This window comes from Pseudophryne corroboree, assembly GCF_028390025.1.
Source record: "Pseudophryne corroboree isolate aPseCor3 chromosome 7 unlocalized genomic scaffold, aPseCor3.hap2 SUPER_7_unloc_5, whole genome shotgun sequence".
Taxonomy (NCBI): domain Eukaryota; kingdom Metazoa; phylum Chordata; class Amphibia; order Anura; family Myobatrachidae; genus Pseudophryne; species Pseudophryne corroboree.
Genome location: NW_026967614.1, coordinates 20,988 through 28,598, shown reverse-complemented (window position 1 = coordinate 28,598; position 7,611 = coordinate 20,988). Strand labels below are relative to the sequence as shown.

Below are 7,611 nucleotides of genomic sequence, written 5' to 3'. Positions count from 1 at the left end.
CCCAGCATGCTTCCATTGCAGTACTCTGCTGCACATGTAAGTGCAAGAGATCCTGAAGCACTCACTCATCATGGGAAAGTACCAATGTGTTTCTTCGTTGGTGGATGGAAGAAACATCTTACAAAAACTCTCCAGATTATTGACTTTTTAAAGTTTTTCTAGGAAACATTTTAGATGAATGCTTATTAGTCTTTGTCAGTATGTACTTTTTGCAAAGTGTCTCTGTGGCGCAATCGGTTAGTGTGTCCGGCTACTAACCAAAAGGTTGGTGGTTCAATCCCACCCAGGGACGTAATTGACCTTGTTATCAGATTTTGGTGATCTTTAAGTAGACAAGTCAAAATTTCAAATCCCCTCTTATGGTGTAGGGTACCTTGCCTTCTCTGATGTAATCAGAGTTAGATTTGATTCAGTGATTTTATAAAAACAGCTAGGAAGCACAATTTAGCAGTGGGTTGCAGAGAAAAAGAAATATGCTGGCAAAAAAATCCAATTGAGTGATTAAACAGCTCTTAATTTTCTGGCTTTATTTTTATGCTAACAAATTTGTTCTCTGAAAAGTGTCCACAAAGCCAAGTCTCTGATGAACACCTTTGTAAGGATGGTTTTTCACCTATTACTAAATTAAACTTGCTTCATTGGAAAGGCAGCAAGATGCATCCTCATTTCAATGTCTACTGAAATAATACAGGTTGACACCAGGAAACATTAACGCCAATGCATCCTTGCTGCTTTCTCATGTGGAAGTCTGTTTAATGTGAAAACAAGGTGATATCTAATTAGCACACAGGTAAGGAATTAAGAAAATCTTTATTTAAGGGTGAAGATGTTTCTCACAAAATCGTTGCCCCAATGCATCATTGAAATTCAAGCTGGAAAGATGATTTTAATATATCACTTGTACATTTTGTATTGCTCTTCTGGTGACAATGTAGTTTGTTTTTGTCAATTACCATTTTAATAATAGGGTAAAGAAAATTAAGTGGATTTTTAAAAGAAAACAATACTGTCAATATACTATTAAAACAAATTAAAATGGTAAAAGTTATTGTACTTTAAGTAAAAATAAAAGAGCCAAAATATCAATCCCAGTTTTGGATTACTTTAATTAACAAAAAAAATGCATATAGCAGAGGATAGTTTCAATCTGCCTACCGCTGGGTTATGGGCCCAGCATGCTTCCATTGCTGTACTCTGCTGCACATGTAAGTGCAAGAGATCCTGAAGCACTCACTCATCATGGGAAAGTACCAATGTGTTTCTTCGTTGGTTGATGGAAGAAACATCTTACAAAAACTCTCCAGATTATTGACTTTTTAAAGTTTTTCTAGGAAACGTTTTAGATGAATGCTTATTAGCCTTTGTCAGTAAGGACTTTCGCAAAGTGTCTCTGTGGCGCAATCAGTTAGTGTGCACGGCTATTAACCAAAAGGTTGGTGGTTCAATCCCACCCAGGGACGTAATTGACCTTGTTATCAGATTTTGGTGATCTTTAAGTAGACAAGTCAAAATTTCAAATCCCCCTGTACTGGTGTAGGGTACCTGGCCTTCTCTGATGTAATCAGAGTTAGATTTGATTCAGTGATTTTATAAAAACAGCTAGGAAGCACAATTTAGCAGTGGGTTGCAGAGAAAAAGAAATATGCTGGCAAAAAAAATCCAATTGAGTGATTAAACAGCTCTTAATTTTCTGGCTTTATTTTTATGCTAACAAATTTGTTCTCTGAAAAGTGTCCACAAAGCTAAGTCTCTGATTAACCCCTTTGTAAGGATGGTTTTTAACCTATTACTAAATTAAACTTGCTTCATTGGAAAGGCAGCAAGATGCATCCTCATTTCAATGTCTACTGAAATAATACAGGTTGACACCAGGAAACATTAACGCCACTGCATCCTTGCTGCTTTCTCATGTGGAAGTCTGTTTAATGTGAAAACAAGGTGATATCTAATTAGCACACAGGTAAGGAATTAAGAAAATCTTTATTTAAGGGTGAAAATGTTTCTCACAAAATCGTTGCCCCAATGCATCATTGAAATTCAAGCTGGAAATATGATTTTAATATATCACTTGTACATTTTGTATTGCTCTTCTGGTGACAATGTAGTTTGTTTTTGTCAATTACCATTTTAATAATAGGGTAAAGAAAATTAAGTGGATTTTTGAAAGAAAACAATACTGTCAATATACTATTAAAACAAATTAAAATGGTAAAAGTTATTGTACTGTAAGTAAAAATAAAAGAGCCAACATATCAATCCCAGTTTTGGAATACTTTAATTAACAAAAACAAATGCATATAGCAGAGGATAGTTTCAATCTGCCTACCTCTGGGTTATGTGCTCAGCATGCTTCCATTGCTGTACTCTGCTGCACATGTAGGTACAAGACAGCTTTTCCTTGCCAATATCTCTCTTTTGCAAAGAGCTGCGCATTGGAAAATTCAGGGCTATGCCGTGTAGATGATGGCCTAACAGGAGGCTTTAAAATTTTCTTTCTAGTGTCCTTCGTTTGGGAGAAAAATGCAAAGGTACAAGACAGCTTTTCCTTGCCAATATCTCTCTTTTGCAAAGAGCTGCGCATTGGAAAATTCAGGGCTATGCCGTGTAGATGATGGCCTAACAGGAGGCTTTAAAATTTTCTTTCTAGTGTCCTTCGTTTGGGAGAAAAATGCAAAGGTACAAGACAGCTTTTCCTTGCCAATATCTCTCTTTTGCAAAGAGCTGCGCATTGGAAAATTCAGGGCTATGCCGTGTAGATGATGGCCTAACAGGAGGCTTTAAAATTTTCTTTCTAGTGTCCTTCGTTTGGGAGAAAAATGCAAAGGTACAAGACAGCTTTTCCTTGCCAATATCTCTCTTTTGCAAAGAGCTGCGCATTGGAAAATTCAGGGCTATGCCGTGTAGATGATGGCCTAACAGGAGGCTTTAAAATTTTCTTTCTAGTGTCCTTCGTTTGGGAGAAAAATGCAAAGGTACAAGACAGCTTTTCCTTGCCAATATCTCTCTTTTGCAAAGAGCTGCGCATTGGAAAATTCAGGGCTATGCCGTGTAGATGATGGCCTAACAGGAGGCTTTAAAAAAAATGTTCTAGTGTCCTTCGTTTGGGAGAAAAATGCAAAGGTACAAGACAGCTTTTCCTTGCCAATATCTCTCTTTTGCAAAGAGCTGTGCATTGGAAAATTCAGGGCTATGCCGTGTAGATGATGGCCTAACAGGAGGCTTTAAAATTTTCTTTCTAGTGTCCTTCGTTTGGGAGAAAAATGCAAAGGTACAAGACAGTTTTTCCTTGCCAATATCTCTCTTTTGCAAAGAGCTGCGCATTGGAAAATTCAGGGCTATGCCGTGTAGATGATGGCCTAACAGGAGGCTTTAAAATTTTCTTTCTAGTGTCCTTCGTTTGGGAGAAAAATGCAAAGGTACAAGACAGCTTTTCCTTGCCAATATCTCTCTTTTGCAAAGAGCTGCGCATTGGAAAATTCAGGGCTATGCCGTGTAGATGATGGCCTAACAGGAGGCTTTAAAATTTTCTTTCTAGTGTCCTTCGTTTGGGAGAAAAATGCAAAGGTACAAGACAGCTTATCCTTGCCAATATCTCTCTTTTGCAAAGAGCTGCGCTTTGGAAAATTCAGGGCTATGCCGTGTAGATGATGGCCTAACAGGAGGCTTTAAAAAATTTTTTCTAGTGTCCTTCGTTTGGGAGAAAAATGCAAAGGTACAAGACAGCTTTTCCTTGCCAATATCTCTCTTTTGCAAAGAGCTGCGCATTGGAAAATTCAGGGCTATGCCGTGTAGATGATGGCCTAACAGGAGGCTTTAAAATTTTCTTTCTAGTGTCCTTCGTTTGGGAGAAAAATGCAAAGGTACAAGACAGCTTTTCCTTGCCAATATCTCTCTTTTGCAAAGAGCTGCGCATTGGAAAATTATGGGCTATGCCGTGTAGATGATGGCCTAACAGGAGGCTTTAAAATTTTCTTTCTAGTGTCCTTCGTTTGGGAGAAAAATGCAAAGGTACATGACAGCTTTTCCTTGCCAATATCTCTCTTTTGCAAAGAGCTGCGCATTGGAAAATTCAGGGCTATGCCGTGTAGATGATGGCCTAACAGGAGGCTTTAAAATTTTCTTTCTAGTGTCCTTCGTTTGGGAGAAAAATGCAAAGGTACAAGACAGTTTTTCCTTGCCAATATCTCTCTTTTGCAAAGAGCTGCGCATTGGAAAATTCAGGGCTATGCCGTGTAGATGATGGCCTAACAGGAGGCTTTAAAATTTTCTTTCTAGTGTCCTTCGTTTGGGAGAAAAATGCAAAGGTACAAGACAGCTTTTCCTTGCCAATATCTCTCTTTTGCAAAGAGCTGCGCATTGGAAAATTCAGGGCTATGCCGTGTAGATGATGGCCTAACAGGAGGCTTTAAAATTTTCTTTCTAGTGTCCTTCGTTTGGGAGAAAAATGCAAAGGTACAAGACAGCTTATCCTTGCCAATATCTCTCTTTTGCAAAGAGCTGCGCATTGGAAAATTCAGGGCTATGCCGTGTAGATGATGGCCTAACAGGAGGCTTTAAAAAAAAAATTCTAGTGTCCTTCGTTTGGGAGAAAAATGCAAAGGTACAAGACAGCTTTTCCTTGCCAATATCTCTCTTTTGCAAAGAGCTGCGCATTGGAAAATTCAGGGCTATGCCGTGTAGATGATGGCCTAACAGGAGGCTTTAAAATTTTCTTTCTAGTGTCCTTCGTTTGGGAGAAAAATGCAAAGGTACAAGACAGCTTTTCCTTGCCAATATCTCTCTTTTGCAAAGAGCTGCGCATTGGAAAATTCAGGGCTATGCCGTGTAGATGATGGCCTAACAGGAGGCTTTAAAATTTTCTTTCTAGTGTCCTTCGTTTGGGAGAAAAACGCAAAGGTACAAGACAGCTTTTCCTTGCCAATATCGCTCTTTTGCAAAGAGCTGCGCATTGGAAAATTCAGGGCTATGCCGTGTAGATGATGGCCTAACAGGAGGCTTTACAATTTTATTTCTAGTGTCCTTCGTTTGGGAGAAAAATGCAAAGGTACAAGACAGCTTATCCTTGCCAATATCTCTCTTTTGCAAAGAGCTGCGCATTGGAAAATTCAGGGCTATGCCGTGTAGATGATGGCCTAACAGGAGGCTTTAAAATTTTCTTTCTAGTGTCCTTCGTTTGGGAGAAAAATGCAAAGGTACAAGACAGCTTATCCTTGCCAATATCTCTCTTTTGCAAAGAGCTGCGCATTGGAAAATTCAGGGCTATGCCGTGTAGATGATGGCCTAACAGGAGGCTTTAAAATTTTCTTTCTAGTGTCCTGCGTTTGGGAGAAAAATGCAAAGGTACAAGACAGCTTTTCCTTGCCAATATCTCTCTTTTGCAAAGAGCTGCGCATTGGAAAATTCAGGGCTATGCCGTGTAGATGATGGCCTAACAGGAGGCTTTAAAATTTTCTTTCTAGTGTCCTTCGTTTGGGAGAAAAATGCAAAGGTACAAGACAGCTTATCCTTGCCAATATCTCTCTTTTGCAAAGAGCTGCGCATTGGAAAATTCAGGGCTATGCCGTGTAGATGATGGCCTAACAGGAGGCTTTAAAAAAAAATTTCTAGTGTCCTTCGTTTGGGAGAAAAATGCAAAGGTACAAGACAGCTTTTCCTTGCCAATATCTCTCTTTTGCAAAGAGCTGCGCATTGGAAAATTCAGGGCTATGCCGTGTAGATGATGGCCTAACAGGAGGCTTTAAAATTTTCTTTCTAGTGTCCTTCGTTTGGGAGAAAAATGCAAAGGTACAAGACAGCTTTTCCTTGCCAATATCTCTCTTTTGCAAAGAGCTGCGCATTGGAAAATTATGGGCTATGCCGTGTAGATGATGGCCTAACAGGAGGCTTTAAAATTTTCTTTCTAGTGTCCTTCGTTTGGGAGAAAAATGCAAAGGTACATGACAGCTTTTCCTTGCCAATATCTCTCTTTTGCAAAGAGCTGCGCATTGGAAAATTCAGGGCTATGCCGTGTAGATGATGGCCTAACAGGAGGCTTTAAAATTTTCTTTCTAGTGTCCTTCGTTTGGGAGAAAAATGCAAAGGTACAAGACAGCTTTTCCTTGCCAATATCTCTCTTTTGCAAAGAGCTGCGCATTGGAAAATTCAGGGCTATGCCGTGTAGATGATGGCCTAACAGGAGGCTTTAAAATTTTCTTTCTAGTGTCCTTCGTTTGGGAGAAAAATGCAAAGGTACAAGACAGCTTTTCCTTGCCAATATCTCTCTTTTGCAAAGAGCTGCGCATTGGAAAATTCAGGGCTATGCCGTGTAGATGATGGCCTAACAGGAGGCTTTAAAAAAAATGTTCTAGTGTCCTTCGTTTGGGAGAAAAATGCAAAGGTACAAGACAGCTTTTCCTTGCCAATATCTCTCTTTTGCAAAGAGCTGTGCATTGGAAAATTCAGGGCTATGCCGTGTAGATGATGGCCTAACAGGAGGCTTTAAAATTTTCTTTCTAGTGTCCTTCGTTTGGGAGAAAAATGCAAAGGTACAAGACAGCTTATCCTTGCCAATATCTCTCTTTTGCAAAGAGCTGAGCATTGGAAAATTCAGGGCTATGCCGTGTAGATGATGGCCTAACAGGAGGCTTTAAAATTTTCTTTCTAGTGTCCTTCGTTTGGGAGAAAAATGCAAAGGTACAAGACAGTTTTTCCTTGCTAATATCTCTCTTTTGCAAAGAGCTGCGCATTGGAAAATTCAGGGCTATGCCGTGTAGATGATGGCCTAACAGGAGGCTTTAAAATTTTCTTTCTAGTGTCCTTCGTTTGGGAGAAAAATGCAAAGGTACAAGACAGCTTTTCCTTGCCAATATCTCTCTTTTGCAAAGAGCTGCGCATTGGAAAATTCAGGGCTATGCCGTGTAGATGATGGCCTAACAGGAGGCTTTAAAATTTTCTTTCTAGTGTCCTTCGTTTGGGAGAAAAATGCAAAGGTACAAGACAGCTTTTCCTTGCCAATATCTCTCTTTTGCAAAGAGCTGCGCATTGGAAAATTCAGGGCTATGCCGTGTAGATGATGGCCTAACAGGAGGCTTTAAAATTTTCTTTCTAGTGTCCTTCGTTTGGGAGAAAAATGCAAAGGTACAAGACAGCTTTTCCTTGCCAATATCTATCTTTTGCAAAGAGCTGCGCATTGGAAAATTCAGGGCTATGCCGTGTAGATGATGGCCTAACAGGAGGCTTTAAAATTTTCTTTCTAGTGTCCTTCGTTTGGGAGAAAAATGCAAAGGTACAAGACAGCTTTTCATTGCCAATATCTCTCTTTTGCAAAGAGCTACGCATTGGAAAATTCAGGGCTATACCATGTAGATGAAGCACTAACAGGAGGCTTTAAAATTTTCATTCTAGTGTCCTTCGTTTGGGAGAAAAATCCAATGGTACAAGACAGTTTTTCCTTGCCAATATCTCTCTTTTACAAAGAGCTGCGCATTGGAAAATTCAGGGCTATGCCGTGTAGATGATGGCCTAACAGGAGGCTTTAAAATTTTCTTTCTAGTTTCCTTCGTTTGGGAGAAAAATGCAAAGGTACAAGACAGCTTTTCCTTGCCAATATCTCTCTTTTGCAAAGAGCTGCGC

The 7,611-nt window shown here is 39.6% G+C and overlaps 1 non-coding gene across 1 annotated transcript; it reads left to right on the top strand.

The window, feature by feature from the left end:
• Positions 1-218: 218 nt before the first annotated feature.
• Positions 219-292, top strand: TRNAS-ACU (transfer RNA serine (anticodon ACU)). The gene has a single exon. It is a non-coding gene; the product is annotated as a tRNA-Ser (tRNA).
• Positions 293-7,611: the final 7,319 nt, after the last annotated feature.